The 15,129-nt window shown below is 49.3% G+C and overlaps 1 protein-coding gene across 1 annotated transcript in view; it reads left to right on the top strand.

Moving 5' to 3' along the window:
* Positions 1–15,129, top strand: part of RBFOX3 (RNA binding protein, fox-1 homolog (C. elegans) 3) — a 330,137-nt gene that overhangs the window by 125,839 nt on the left and 189,169 nt on the right. The window lies entirely within an intron of this gene.

Here is a 15,129-nt window from a genome sequence, read left to right as displayed (position 1 = left end):
CAGCCGTGTCACAATGTGGCCTGGAGGGGTATCGGTCGGGGAGCCATGGTCAGCAGAGAGGAGGGTCCACACCTGTCCCCACCACTTGGCTCCTGGGCCCCTCTGTGTTTTTCACCTGGCCTCACCCCACCCTCTCACTGAAATGCAAATCAGCGCATGTATGATAATTAATAGACTGATCAGCCAGCAAGGGAGGTAAGTAGATAAATAATTTTAATGATCCTTGGGTTGCCCATAAATTCCCTCACTGCCTTTTTCATTAAACTCTCTGTTTACAGGCGTCATTTATACTGCTTGTCATTTTTGCCGACCCCTCCCTACTTCCCCAGCGGCTCCCACCAGGTCTGACCCGGGGTGGATGTGTGGGTGACGGCAGGTCCTGCCTCTGCAGGGCGTGGTCTGGCTCAGGTGGCAGCAGGGAGCGGGGCTGGGCGGCCACAGGCAGGCCGTGCTCAGCACCCCGACGCGGCCGCAGCCTATATTTAGGCAGCTCAGGAACCTTCATTATGCTTGGCACCTGTGCTGTGGGTCTGAGCTCATTGTCCTCCCCAGGGATGGCTTTGGCCTATTAATAGCCTTGGCTGAGGTTTCCTCATTGCTCCGAAGGGCCAGGAGAGAAAGTGGGTTAATAAATATAAAAGAAAACTCTCTCAAGAGGGCCTGGGGCCAAACTGTCTCCCAGACTCTCCGGGAGCCTGGCTGCCGAACCCGGACAGGGCGTGAGGTTCCCTTCACCCGGGTCTCCTCCACCGCAGAGGCCCAGGGCCTAGGCTGGCGGGTCTGGGGACCAATGTGGAGAAGCGCTCCCAGGTTTCCATGGAGCTGGAACAGAGGAGGCCTTGGTGGGCAAGGCCACCACCCTGTGGGGCACAAGAGGGACTTGGGTGTGGCCTCTGTGCCCCTGGGAGGAGGCAAAGGGAGAGGACATCCTGGGCTTTCCTGCCTCCCCTTCTCCCCAGCATTTTGCTCCTGACCTTCTATGCCTACTCATCTGTGCATAGAAGAGAGACCCTCAGGATGGTCACTGGGCAAGATGCCTCCCTCTTGACCTTGTCTTCCACTCCTGGGAGCCAAAGCAAGAACAGTTCAGACTGAGTTAGAAACAGCTGTAGAGAGAGAAAGGATGCCTGGGGAACAGAGTGGGGAGGACCCAGGGAAGCTCTCCAAGGACAGACGTCCCCGGGGTCTGCTCTCAGCTGAAATTCAAGAGCATCAGGGGCGTGCTGGCCTCAGCATTCTGGACTGGGGATTATCAGCTAACACTGCTGAGGGCCTGGGGCTGGGGACGGGTTAGTCCCTGCCTTGTTTATTCTCAATATGGTGCCGTGGGAGACGTTCTTAGAATTTGTCCTCCTTCAGGTCAGGGCGCAGGGTTCAGGGAGGTCAACGCCACCAGCTTCTTTATGGCACAGCCTAGACTCACAGCTGGGTGTGTGGCCACAATGGCCCGCTGCCTTGGGAAGCTTTGGGCCCTGTTGTTCAACTCCTTCTGGGTTTCACCAGTCGGTAAGGAAGCCATCCCATGGGTGTTGCTGCTTCTGTGCAGCGGAAGCGCCCAGCCCGATGCTGGCATCTACAGCAGGCCTCCTGATGATGCTGGCCCTTCTCCTTGGAGGGCGGTGTTCGCCCAAGGCAAAGAGGAAATTTGGACTGAGCAAGTGGAAAGCCTTTTGAAGTTTCACTCAGTGGAATTAAAGTCTGAAAAACGGCCCAGAGGAGGCTCCCTGCCCTTTCAGGAGTTTGTCTAGCTCAGAGCTGTGCCACCTCTGGTGCTGTTTGCCCAGCCCACACAGCCCAAGTGGGAGGGAGGTAGGCCAGGAAGAAGCAGAAGGAGCTGACAGGCATCTTTTCCAAATGCTTCCTCCCTCTGGCAGTTCAGGGGCCTTCTGGAGGAGTGGCCACCCAGCCTGTTTCAATTATGTTCTGTCCAGAACTGGCAGACAAGGGCACGGGCCTTCCATTAGTACAGAAAGCTCATCTTTCTATAACCAGAGAACATCCCTCTCAGAGTTGCTCTGCATCTCCTTGGCTTTTCTGATCACTTCACGGCATTTTTTATAGTCTCTCATCTGTTTCTGTTTGGGGGTCACCAAGAAGGAAAAAGTGAACTTTCACTTTTCAATGCGTTGGAGAAGGAAATGGCAACCCACTCCAGTGTTCTTGCCTGGAGAATCCCAGGGATGGGGGAGCCTGGTGGGCTGCCATCTATGGGGTCACACAGAGTCAGACACGACTGAAGCGACTTAACAGCAGCAGCAGCAAGAAGGAAAAAAATAATAAATCAGAGACAGAGCAAACTGCTGGTCCCCCATGATGGACATCACAGCACGGGTGGGCCAGGCCTCCTTGTCACCATCCCCAGCTCTGCAGCCCACAATGCCTAGTTAAGGGACATCGAGGATAGGGCCTCTCCACCTCTCCTGAGAGGCCAGTTCAGAACATCGCGCAGATAAGTCTCGTAACTCTGCAGTGGTGACATTTGCTACCATGGTTGAGCCTCACCCAGCCCCATCAGAACTGTCCCCCCCTTCCCCATTGTGCATGAGGACCTTGCGGGGCTAGGAAGTGAAGGGCTGCCACAGGGACTCGTGTCTTCTGGGTCTTCTGATCCCTTGATCAACATGTGCCAGGTGGAAGTGGTTTGTCCATGAACTGTCTTGGAAGGCAAACATGCCCGCCTGGCTGTGAGCATCTTGGCCACAAACTGGCCTCCTCCAGCAGGGGGTTGTACAGGACAGAGTGGAGTCCCAGGGGTAGGAGCCCCAGGGTATAAGGAGCTGAGTGAGGACATTGTTACTGGAGTTTGCTGTGTCCTTGGTTTGGAGTCAACTCTGAAGGCCTTTTATGGGGTTGAGGGGTGACATTGGGGGGGGGGTGTGTGTGTGTGTGTGGTAGAAACACTCCATGCTGGCGAGGATTTTTTTTCTCAAAATTCTATTCCTAATCCTGGAATATGAAGGAAGTAGAAATAGGGCATTGCTGTGGTCCAGCTGCTGTGAAAGAATGTCATGCACGTTGTATCTTGACACCCATAGAGCATCATAGAATGTCTGAGCAGTGTGGGGGAGAGCTGGGGAGCTTCTTGTCCATCTCCCTCCTTTTATGACCAAGAGGGAGACCGGTCTCTGAAAGGCCGCTGACTTACACCAGGACCCTCAGCCACGTGCAGAGACAGCTCTCTTGTTTCCCGCCCAGGACCTTTGAGGGATGGCATCACTGTTGCACTGAGTAAAAGTACTGCCTTCAGTGACTAGCAGTCCTGTCCCGCTGGTCCTCCCACTACGACTGGAAGGGCGGAGGTGTGAAGTAATTTCACAGAGGTCTGTGTGCTCCTGGAGATGAGTGGTCTGAGTGTGCTTTGTCTGCCTTGTTTTCGGGAACTCGTGTATGGATGTGAGAGTTGGACCATAAAGAAAGTTGAACGCCAAAGAATTGATGCTTTTGAACTCTGGTGTTGGAGAAGACTCTTGAGAGTCCCTTGGACTGCAAGGAGATCCAACCAGTCCATCCTAAAGGAAATCAGTCCTGAATATTCATTGGAAGGATTGATGCTGAAGCTGAAACTCCAATACTTTGGCCACCTGATCCAAAGAACTGACTCATTGGGAAAGATCCTGATGCTGGGAAAGACTGAAGGCAGAAGAAGAAGGGGACGACAGAGGATGAGATGGTTGGATGTCATCACCAACTCAATGGACATGAGTTTGAGTAAACTTCAGGAGTTGGTAATGGACAGGGAAGCCTGGCATGCTGCAGTCCATGAGGTCGCAAAGAGTTGGACACAACTGAGCGACTGAACTGAGCCCCTGGGCCATGGAGCAGTGGGCCTGATAGAGGGGAGTGAGGAGGGGGGCAGGTTTGACGCTGGTCAAAAACCAAACACTGGAACAGCGCCTCCTGCCCTGATGGTGCCTCAGGCCCCCAGGGTGGGGAGAGAGTGGCCATGTTGGGCTGACACCTGGTCACCAAGCCAGGGAGCTTCTTCAGTGTCTGAGGGATGAGTGTGGGATCCGTCAAGAGAAGCGGTATGAGGCAGGAGCCAAATGAGAATGAGGGATCTGGTTCTCCCACAGACGTGAGTGGGTGTGAGTACATCTCACTCTGAGGAGACGACTCTGGCTTTCAGGGTGACCTTGTGGCTGCAGCCCACGAGCCACCAACACCCTGGAAGATGCTCAGAGTCAGAGCCAAGAGTGCGTGCCCGCTGCTTGTCTCCCAGAAGCCCTTTCACCTTCCTCCCCTGGGGCTGGCAGGGTCTAAAGACCTTCAACGGGATCCCTTTTTTTACACCTCCCTTTTCAAATTAAAACCATCTCTTAGTACCTTTTCATTATTACATAAGTGACAGATGATCGTTGTAGAAAATGCAGGCAGGAAAAATGAAAGACGAGCACACACCCATAATCTGACTATCAGAAGCAACTGCTGTCAACACCTCAGTGTCTCGTCATCTTCCAGAGTTTTCTACATGTATGAGTTTGCCAGTATATTTCACCCATAGGTGTTGCTTTGTAACTTGGGGTTTTGCTGTTGCTTAACAGTATTTTCAGGAACTTATTTCTAGGCAGATATTTACCTTGTTTTTAATGATTGAATATTACTTCACTGCATAGAAGTACCATAATTTCCTTAGCCAATCCCCTCTGGTAGGTTTGCATGCGTGCATGCTAAGTTGCTTCAGTCATGTCTGATAGACCCTATGGACTGCAGCCCACCAGGCTTCTCTGTCCGTGATTCTCCAGGCAAGAATACTGGAGTGGATTGCCATGCCCTCCTCCAGGGGATCTTCCCAAGCCAGGGATCAAACCTGCATTTCGTACGTTTCCTGCTTTGGCAGGCAGGTTCTTTACCACTAGCGTCACATGGGAAGCCCCTCAGATAGATTTATAAAGACTAAAACAGGCACTAACCACTGATCCTGTGTCCAAAACACTGCACCACATTTTAAGAAAGCAGAAGATTAATTTTCCAAACAAGAATTAGGAGATGATCGTTCACATTATCAAGACCTCTGCAAATATACCCTCCAAAGACCATCTTTGAGAAATGGACTTCCCTAGGGTCACTGAAGTTACAACATATCAACTCCCAATTCACACCTGCCTGCACAGAGGGTGATGGGTCTGGATCCCCGTCCATGTCCCTTCCTTCATGGATGTCCTTCCCAGGTCCACAGAATGTGTGTGCAGGCGTGTCCACACACTAGCAGTGCACATGAATGCATACACATGACACACGCATTTACTCATGTACACATACACGTGTGCCCTCACACACATGTACACTCACGCACATGGACCCACACACATACACACGGCATCTGGCAGCTTTATCCCATTGTCAGCTGAAAGGCGATGTTAATTTAGTTCATTTTTAATCACATCTATTTATCAGGTGGTCTGTGCCCAGCAACCATTACTAGGAATAAACTATCATTTCGCTCTAAAAGATAAAGGAAAGTGGATATTGATGAGGTGAGTCTCATCAGTGCTCCCAGCCCATGTGACTTATTATTTAATGAGACAGATAAGCCTCCGAAGAGAAACTGTTTAGGGACTTTTAATAAAACCAGGTTTGAAAACCCCAAATCCCCAGCCTGCGGGCTAGTGTCCACAGGCTTAGCAGGGGGCGGGGGCGGGTCCCGTGGTGGTGTCACCATCCGTGAAGTGATGCTGTAAGCTGCCCTAAGAACATCTTTGCCCTGACAAGTCTAGCTCTAGTTACTCACCCTCCACCCAGGCCCACAGCTTGCTCCAGACCATTCAGAGGAGGGCAAGGCCAGGCCGTGCAAGAATGGTGCCCACAGGGGCAGCTGTGTGTTTATTCATATACCAAATGAACCATCAGTAAACAGATTTCTGGGACATTTGTATTCAATTTCAGAATATATATATATATAATATATGGATTGTTATTGTTTAGTCACTGAGTCATATCTGACTCTTTTATGACCTCGTGGACTGTAGCCCGCCAGGCTCCTCTGTCCATGGGATTTCCCAGGCAAAAATACTGGAGTAGGTAGCCATTTCCTTCTCCAGGGGATCTTCCCAACCCCAGGATTGAAACCCACAGATTCTTACCACTGAGCTACCTGGGAGGCCCCAAATATATGGATATGGACGTATTCTGTATATGCATTTCTAAGGAGTATATTGGATTAAAATTCACATAACATGAAATTAACCACCTTAGAAAGTGAGCAATCTCTATACCTCAGTTTCTTGGATGTATTCTATATATGCATTTCTAAAGAGTATATTGGATTGAAATTCACATAACATAAAATTAACCATCTTAGAAAGTGAACAATCTATACCTCAGTTTCTTGTCTTTAAAATGGGTTGATAACATCTTTCCTGAAGGACTGTTGACAGGATTAAAGTGGTGTTTACTGTATATGATGGAACCAGGACGGTGCTTAGTGCATGGTGAGAGTTCAGTGGGTGTGCAAATATTTTTAAATTTTATTTTTTAATTGCTGTAAAATACACAGGGCAAGATGTACCATTTTAAGCACTTTTATGTGAGCAGTTCAGTGGCATTAAGCACATTCTCATTCTTGTGCGACCATCATCACCACCCACCTCCAGAACTTTCTCATCTCTCACAACTGAAACGCCGTTCCTGTTAAACACTAACTTGGATTCCCCTGACCCTGGTGCCTGCCATTTTTGCCTCTATCAATTTGATTGTTCTAGGGACCTCACATATGTGGAGTCATACCTTATCTGACATTTTGTGTCTGGCTTCCTTCACTGAGCATAATGTGCTCAAGGTTCAACCATGTTGTAGCATTGCCAGAATTTCCTTCCTTTGTAAGACTAGGATTCCACTGTGTTTATCCACATCATATTTATCCATTCATCCATCTTTGGACACTGGCGTTCCCACCTTTTGGCCGTTGTGACCCCTGCTGCTCTGTGCATTTCTATTCCTCTGTCTTGGGGTGAGGGAAACTAAATTGACTTGGAAACTCACTTTCCAATGAAGCTCTCCTCTCCCCACCCTTCCCACACATAAAGACAAACACACACATACACACCTATGAAATCAATCTGCAGAAGACAGGCCTTTAGAAGGTGGGCTGAAGCCTTCCTGGGGAACACATGTTTGGGCATCTTTGAGGCTTTAGGTCTTGAAAAAAATGTACCCAAAGGAGACAGTTCCCCACGCCACCCCCACACCACCGCTGCTTTGTATGAGCCTCATGCAAAGGCTCAGGGGCCATGTCACCCCGAGATATTGTCTTGTATTAACTGCTTGCTCAGATAGGTACCAAGTCCAGGTACAGCCCAGATGGATGACTTGAGGGCCAGAGGGACCAGAGTGATGGGAAAGCTTAGAGCACATCCATGGGTCCTGACATAAGGGGAACTGGATCCTGGGGCTGGGACCCAGAGCCCTCCGGTGGGGTTCCCCCAGGTCCACCCTGGAGGAAGAGTGTCTTCCAACTGGAATCCACTGGTTGGGGCGTGTGTTCAGACCGCTGATTGGCAGGGGCTGGGAAGGGGTGGTCTGGCAACCACAGGATTGCAGGAGCTGATGGTGAGCAAGAAAGGCACCTGTTCCCCTAAAGTAACTGCAGGAAGTAGCTTCATCCCAAACACATCTGAGTCTTCCCTTTAGGATTTTGTCTAAAAATGTAGCCACATAAGTTGCAACCTTCTGAAATGCCAGTTCTTTCTCTCCTAAGGCCCATTCATCTTCTCTGGAAACAAAAAACAATGTCACTTCCCCCTCAAATCACCAGGGTCTCTGGCTTTGAGTCATAGGAGGCTCCTGGTATTTCCCTCAAACCCTAAAAACATTGGTTTGGGGACTAAAACACCTTGAGAGGTCAATCACCACAGGCAAAAGAATAATAATAATGTAACAACAATAACGATACATGCTTTATCCGAAGTGCTTTTTCTCCACCGATCCAGGCAGAGTCCCCACTGTCCTGCTTTCTCATCCATAAATGACTCTGTTTGGGATATTTTTCTGCATCTATGTCTTCTCTACACATGGGTTCTCCCCTCCCTCCGGATTTTTGCCCAAAGTAATATGTTAATGGAAAAATCCAGACGAACGCTTTTGCCAATCCAATATCAATGTAATTAATTTCACTTTAATTAAGGAACGAAAAACATTTTCATTGAAAATCAGCTGCAGTTTAGCAGGATCATATCTCCCATTTTTGAGTGATGTCACCCATTTTTCTTTCTGACTTCCCATGTCCACTAGATTCTTGGTCCTCCCAGAGCGGTACTGAGCTGACGGGACCCGTATCAGTCAGCTGGGGCTGCCATAACCGAGAACCACAGACTGGGTGGCTTAAAAAACAGACATCTATTTCCTCATAGATACGGAGGCTGGATGTCTGAGGGCTTGTAGATGGCCATCTTATCTCTGTTTTCACACGGTCACCTCTCTGTGCATGCGTGCTAAGTCACTTTAGTTGTGTCTGACTCTGTGTGACCCCATGGACTGTAGCCCGCCAGGCTCCTCTGTCCATGGGATTCTCCAGGCAAGAATACTGGAGTGGATTGCCATGACCTTCCTCCAGGGCATCTTCCTGACCCAGGGATCAAACCCGCGTCTCTTACACCTCCTGCACTGGCAGGCAGGTTCTGTACCAGTAGTGCCACCTGGGAAGCCCCCTCTGTCCATGTCTATGTCCTAATGTCTTATAAAGACACCAGTCATATTGAATTGTTGCTGTTATTCAGTCGCTCAGTCATGTCCGACTCTTTGTGACCCCATGGGCTGCAGCACACCAGGCTTCGTTTGCTCAAACTGATGTCCACTGAGTCGATGATGCCCTCCAATAATCTCATCCTCCATGATCCCCTGCTCCTCCTGCCCTCAATCTTTCCCAGCATCACCATTTTTTTAACAATGAGTTGGCTCTTCGCATCAGGTGGCCAAAGTCATTGAGGCCTAATCTAATGATGTCATTTAAATTAATCACTTCTCTAAAGACCCTCTCTCCAAATACAGTTGAATTTTGAAGAGCTGGGGGTTAGAGCTTCAGCATATGGATTTGGGGAACATAATTCATTCCATAGGAGAGCTTGACCTGACCAGCATCACACCCGGGTGAGCCATCGCTCTGTCCCACTGAGTTTGCCTTAGATAGTAGCTCCTGAGTGAGACATCCTGCTCTCTTCGGCATCTCGGCATAGCAGCCACCTGGACCCTGCACCTGGCCTCCTGTTTATTGACTCATTTCCCATGTCCGCCCAGTCTCCCCAAGTCCAGCTGCATCTGCTGCTGGGAGCACCTCAACAATGCTGACTCCAAACAGCACTGTCCGGTTACAGAAGTCGCCCTCCCGTCTGTGAGCCTGGCCATCTGCACGTGCCAGTGCTCAAATGCCGGCACCCCACCACGGATTGATCCACACCCCCAGCACAGGCTGTTTATTCATGTCTCTGCTGCCAGCGGGGTCATACCACGTGGCATCAGATGGTGTGATAGCACAGCCCCCACGGAAGACCTCCACCCTCTTTCACTCCAACCGCCCCCATCCTCACACACATACTCACGGCGTGTAAGTGTGGGGCAGAGGCAAGAAAAGGTGGGTCTCCAGACCTCCCCAGCTTGCCCTACATGTGCCACCGTCATTGGGGACTGACTCGGGGATGACAGAATCTTCTCAACACTGTCTGTCAAACGGAACGCTGGCCTGCCCTCTGTACCTTTGCCTGGAATGCCCTTCTCTTCCTAAAAGGCTCCCTGCCCCCTGATATTGTACCCAAACATCACTTCTTCCATGAAGCCATCCTGGCCTCCCCCCTCCCTTCTCCCTGCTGTACAGGCACCATTGTAGCTCCATACTCACTAATCATGGAGCAACGCCGTGGCTCCTGACCTGTCTTCTTCACCTGGGTGGGAGCAACTAGACACAGATTTTGTTTAGGCTCATCTTTGTCGCCTTCCCCCACACTCTCGGTGCCCAGCACACTTTTGGTGCTGGGGAGAGGCAGACACTGTTCCTTTTCTCCACAGTGTACTGACAAAGCAGCTAATCCCTAGGATCTTCTTTCTGCTCCTAGAAGACATTTTCCATGTTCCCAGACCGTCTTAGCCAGCCCACTTCTCCCTCCTACTGTCGGTTTGCTCCACTGCTGCTGACTCAAGTGACCTGACCCAGATGCATCTTATATCTGCTGGTGGCGAGCTCTCCACCAAGGGCAGCTGCCAGAATGGGACACTAACACCCATTACCCCTTCCTGGACATGTGCTTTGTTTTGTAATTTGCATGCTTATTGGCTTGTGTTTTTTTTCCCCCCTCTGTATGACTATTGGATGTAGTAGGACAAATGGGCTTTTCTATTCGGCTGTCCAGAGCAGTTCAGAAGAGTGGGTGGAAGGAAGTGTCCCGGGCACATGAGTCACCACGGTCGGCTTCTGTAGTCCCTGATTCCAAAGGCATGGCTTTTTGAAGGCTGCCCCAGGTGGGCTGGAATCTACACGTGGGTCAGTGCGGCCAGCCCTGTCTGCTGTAAATAAAACATGACTCAGACCTAATCCTCCATCCTGGAAAGGACATGGTCCATTGTGTCGTGTGGCCATCCGGCTCTGTGACCAGCACCATGCTGATGACAGCTCCTCCAGACTTCCATGTGTTTGTCCCACATCAATCACTGTTTCTCTGGGAGGCCAGAGCCCAACCTGCTCCCAAGAACCCCCTGGGGTTGCTGGAGATGATTAGAGAGGATCTCAGTGATGCCAACTGAGCTATGAGGGAAGCTAAAATACACTTGCTCCTTGGAAGAAAAGCTGTGACCAACCTAGACAGTATATTAAAAAGCAGAGACATTACTTTGCCAACAAAGGTCCATCTAGTCAAAGCTATGGTTTTCCAGTAGTCATGTATGGATGTGAGAGTTGGACTGTAAAGAAAGTCATGTATGGATGAGAGAGTTGGACTATAAAGAAAGTCGAGCACTGAGGAATTGATGGTTTTGAACTGTGGTATTGGAGAAGACACTTGAGAGTCCCTTGGACTGCAAGGAGATCCAATCAGTCAATCCTAAAAGAAATCAGTCTTGAATATTCATTGGAAGGACTGATGCTGAAGCTGAAACTCCAATACTTTGGCCACCTGATGCAAAGAACTGACTCATTAGAAAAGACCCTGATGCTGGGAAAGATTGAAGGCAGGAGGAGAAGGGGATGAGAGAGGATGAGATGGTTGGATGGCATCACCAACTCGATGGACATGAGTTTGAGTACGCTCTGGGAGTTGGTGATAGACAGGGAGGCCTGGTGTGCTGCAGTCCATAGGGTCACAGAGTCAGGCATGACTGAGCAACTGAACTGAACTGAGCAGTGATGCCAGTGGGACAACTCCAGGAGGTCACATGGCCCCAGAGAGGTGGATTCCACATCTTCTTTGCTTCAGAGGGGTCAATGCCTGGATGGTGAAGGGCACCTCAGCCTCAGATGAGCAGGCAATGGGAGGCTGAATCCCACGGCAGCCATGGAAGATGCAGCCACTGAATCCCTGAGAGAGAGTCCAGGATGTCAGAGGTCTGCTGAGAGGCATTCTCATTCAGCTCTGGTGTGACTCTAGTCCCCCAGCTCAGGCAGCCTCAGACCCAAGCCCAGCTGGGGGAAAAGGGAACTCTGTACAGCCCCAGAGGAGAGGGCAGTAGGCCTTGGAGGGCACTTTGGGAAAATGAACAAACACGGCGACACTGGCCAAGAGCTGGTGGGAGAAGAGGAAGATGGGGGAGAGCAGGAGGAGGACCATGGCAAAGTGGCTGCAGAAGAAGCATGTGGTTCAGTCTGGGCATGGAGTCTTCCATCAGGCCCTGTCACAGGAGCCCAGGTCCCTGGGGACGGAGCTGACAGAGGACCACTCTCATCCAGGTCAGGGGAGTGTGCCCTTTCTTCAGTGTATTCCTTTTCTTGACATTCTCATTATACGAATCACTTTTGGGTATATATCTAATATAAAGTCTGCCATAAAGTAATGAAACATGGCATGACTCTGGCAAATGATGTGATTATTACATAATGAAACTAAGTACCCTAAACCAAGAAAATCAAAATCAGATTGTATGTGTGTGTGTGTGTGTGTGTGTGGTGACGTTGGTGCCTTTTGAGGGGGGTAAATTTTTTTAATTTTTTTGCTGATGGTAGGTCATTTTTTAGAAAGTTCTTTTGTACTTTCTCTTTGAGTCTGCGCACGAGGGAGCCCCATAAATTCTGAGCTGTGGAATCTGGCCATGTCAGCAGTCTTCAAAATGAATTGATATTAAATGCAACAAAAGTCCCTCTAATTCACCTCGTTTCTGTCTCTGCCCTCTTCCAACCCCTTGTCCCTCAACACTCCCGATCCTCCAGCCCCTCATAAGCTCCAACTGAGAAGTGGAAGGATAGAAAAGGCCATCGATACTGGGAATGACACTGGCTTATCTATTATGTAAAACCTCAATAATTAGGTATTATTTACAAATAGCTGCACTTTCTCATTGTTCTGCCACAGACAGACGGATACCCCCAAACTTACCCGCAGATCCCACACTTCTCAGCACTCTCATAAAGCACTGTCGCCCAGCCACACATAGACACACTGGTCATTCTCACACTTCCTCCATCACTCTTGGCTGGGGTGGGCAGAGGTGCCAGACCACTCCTGAGCCAAGCCCTGGGCAGCTGCTTGGCCCACCTCTCCCCTGTGGGATGGAGATAGCATGGTGGTGCCACGGGGAAGGCTGGGCAGTGGGAGCAGGGCAGGAAACCAAGAGAAAACTCAGCGAAGAACAAATAACACAAAACACACACCAACAACTTCTGATCCTTCACTCAGCACTGTACCTTAGTTGGGTTTCAGTTTGAAGTCGGGCAATTCTTATCCCAGATTGCTTACAGAAGCCCCTCCCGCTTCCCCAAGCTGGAAGTCACTTGCTGGAAAATAACTGGCTCCCACTCAGAATGTACAAAGAGGCCAAGGCAGCTGCCATCCCTCCCTCCCTCACCCCACCAGGTTGTGCATTAATTTTTCCCTCCTGCCTTCCCCCACAAAACAAATCTCGATTTAAGAAATCAGACCTGGAAGCTGTATGTTGTCCTTAACATGCTCCAATTGCCAGGATCTGGAAAATCTGCTGTGGGCAGGCAGGATTGCCTCCAAATACATTTCTAGTGCGGTGGATTTAGTGAGCACACACACAGCAGAATTTATCTGCATACTGCACGTCTCCCGGGCCCCAGCCACTGGTGCCAGATTAAACCATAGCCTCAGAGAAGATCCTTGAGTCTGAGCATGTCCTGTGGTGGTCATTCCTTCTTATGTGGAGCCTCTGACATGGACCAAGTGAGGTTGGAATGGTGCACTGGGCTCTGAGCAAAGCTCACAGACATCATTATCTGGTAGAAACTCAGGCTGTTTGAACTGGGCATTGATCTCTTCCTTAGCAAATCTTAGCCTTATCCACCCACAGGGAGGAATCTCTTCCTCCTGATGGACAAAACTTTAGAAAGTTATTCAAATGGAGGGTTGTTGGGGAAATGAATTAAAACAAGTGACAAGCAATCGTTTTTCAGATTTGATGAAGGCAGATCAGTGGTGACATGAGCCTTTATAAGCACTGTCTGCTGTTTCCAGGTGATAAATGAGTGCCATGTGCATGGGACAGAGATGAACGGAGGATGTTACCAGCCCCCAGCCTGGAGCTCAGCAGGTGGCTGGCAGCCCCAGGTCCCTGTGGGCATCTGTCCATGGTGCTGAACTCTTTCTCTCTCTCACACCCCATCTCTTTCCCTGTTTCTCTAGAAGTGAAGGCATCTACTGAATTCATTGTTCATTGTTCAGTCACTAAGTTATATCTGACTCTGTGACTCCATGGACTGTAGCCCACCAAGTTCCTCTGTCCATGGGGTTTTCCCAAGGAAGAATACTGGAGTGGGTTGCCATTTCCTTCTCCAGGGGACCTTCCTAGTTCAGGAATTGAACCTGCATCTCCTGCATTGGCAGACAGATTCTTTACCACTGAGTCACCAGGGAAACCCATCGACTGAATTAGAGTACAGCTATTTGATACCAGGATTTGATGATAGGTGTGCTTGTTCTAATCTGCTAGATGGCCCTCAAGTCCAAAATTCTTTCAAGGGGTTTCAATGTGGGGAAATCTAAGAAAAAGCAATGGCTTGTTGAAGAGGAATAAAAATAAAAAACTAGCTCAATTGACTGTGATTTTCTAACTGTATGTTCAGTTCAGTTCAGTCACTCAGTCGTGTCCAACTCTTTGCGACCCTATGAACCGCAGCATGCCAGGCCTCCCTGTCCATCTCCAACTCCCAGAGTCCACTCAAACCCATGTCCATTGAGTCAGTGATGCCATCGAACCATCTCATCCTCTGTCGTCCGCTTCTCCTCCTGCCCTCAATCTTTCCCAGCATCAGGGTCTTCCAGTGAGTCAGCTCTTCGCATCAGGTGGCCAAAGTATTGGAGTTTCAGCTTCAACATCAGTCCTTCCAATGAACACCCAGGACTTACCTCCTTTAGGATGGACTGGTTGGATCTCTTTGCAGTCCAAGGGACTCTCAAGAGTCTTCTCCAACACCACAGTTCAAAAGCATCAATTCTTTGGTGCTCAGCTTTCTTTATAGTCCAACTCTCACATCCATACATGACCACTGGAAAAACTATAGCCTTGACTAGATGGACCTTTGTTGGCAAAGTAATGTCTCTGCTTTTTAATATGCTATCTAGGTTGGTCATAACTTTCCTTCCAAGGAGTAAGCATCTTTCAATTTCATGGCTGCAGTCACCATCTGCAGTGATTTCGAGCCCAGAAAAATAAAGTCAGCCACTGTTTTCACTGTTTCCCCATCTATTTGCCATGAAGTGATGGGACCGGATGCCATGATATTAGTTTTCTGAATATTGAGCTTTAAACCAACTTTTTCACTCTCCTCTTTCACTTTCATCAAGAGGCTCTTTAGTTCTTCTTCACTTTCTGCCATAATGGTGGTGTCATCTGCATATCTGAGGTTATTGATATTTCTCCCAGCAATCTTGATTCCAGCTTGTGCTTCATCCAGCCCAGTGTTTCTCATGATGTACTCTGCATATAAGTTAAATAAGCAGGGTGACAATATACAGCCTTGACGTACTGTTTTTCCTATTT

Source organism: Bison bison, unplaced genomic scaffold (assembly GCF_000754665.1).
Source record: "Bison bison bison isolate TAMUID 2011002044 unplaced genomic scaffold, Bison_UMD1.0 scf7180017864371, whole genome shotgun sequence".
Classification (NCBI taxonomy): Eukaryota; Metazoa; Chordata; class Mammalia; order Artiodactyla; family Bovidae; genus Bison; species Bison bison.
Note: the sequence above shows the minus strand (reverse complement) of the source record. Positions and strands in the feature narration are given on the sequence as shown.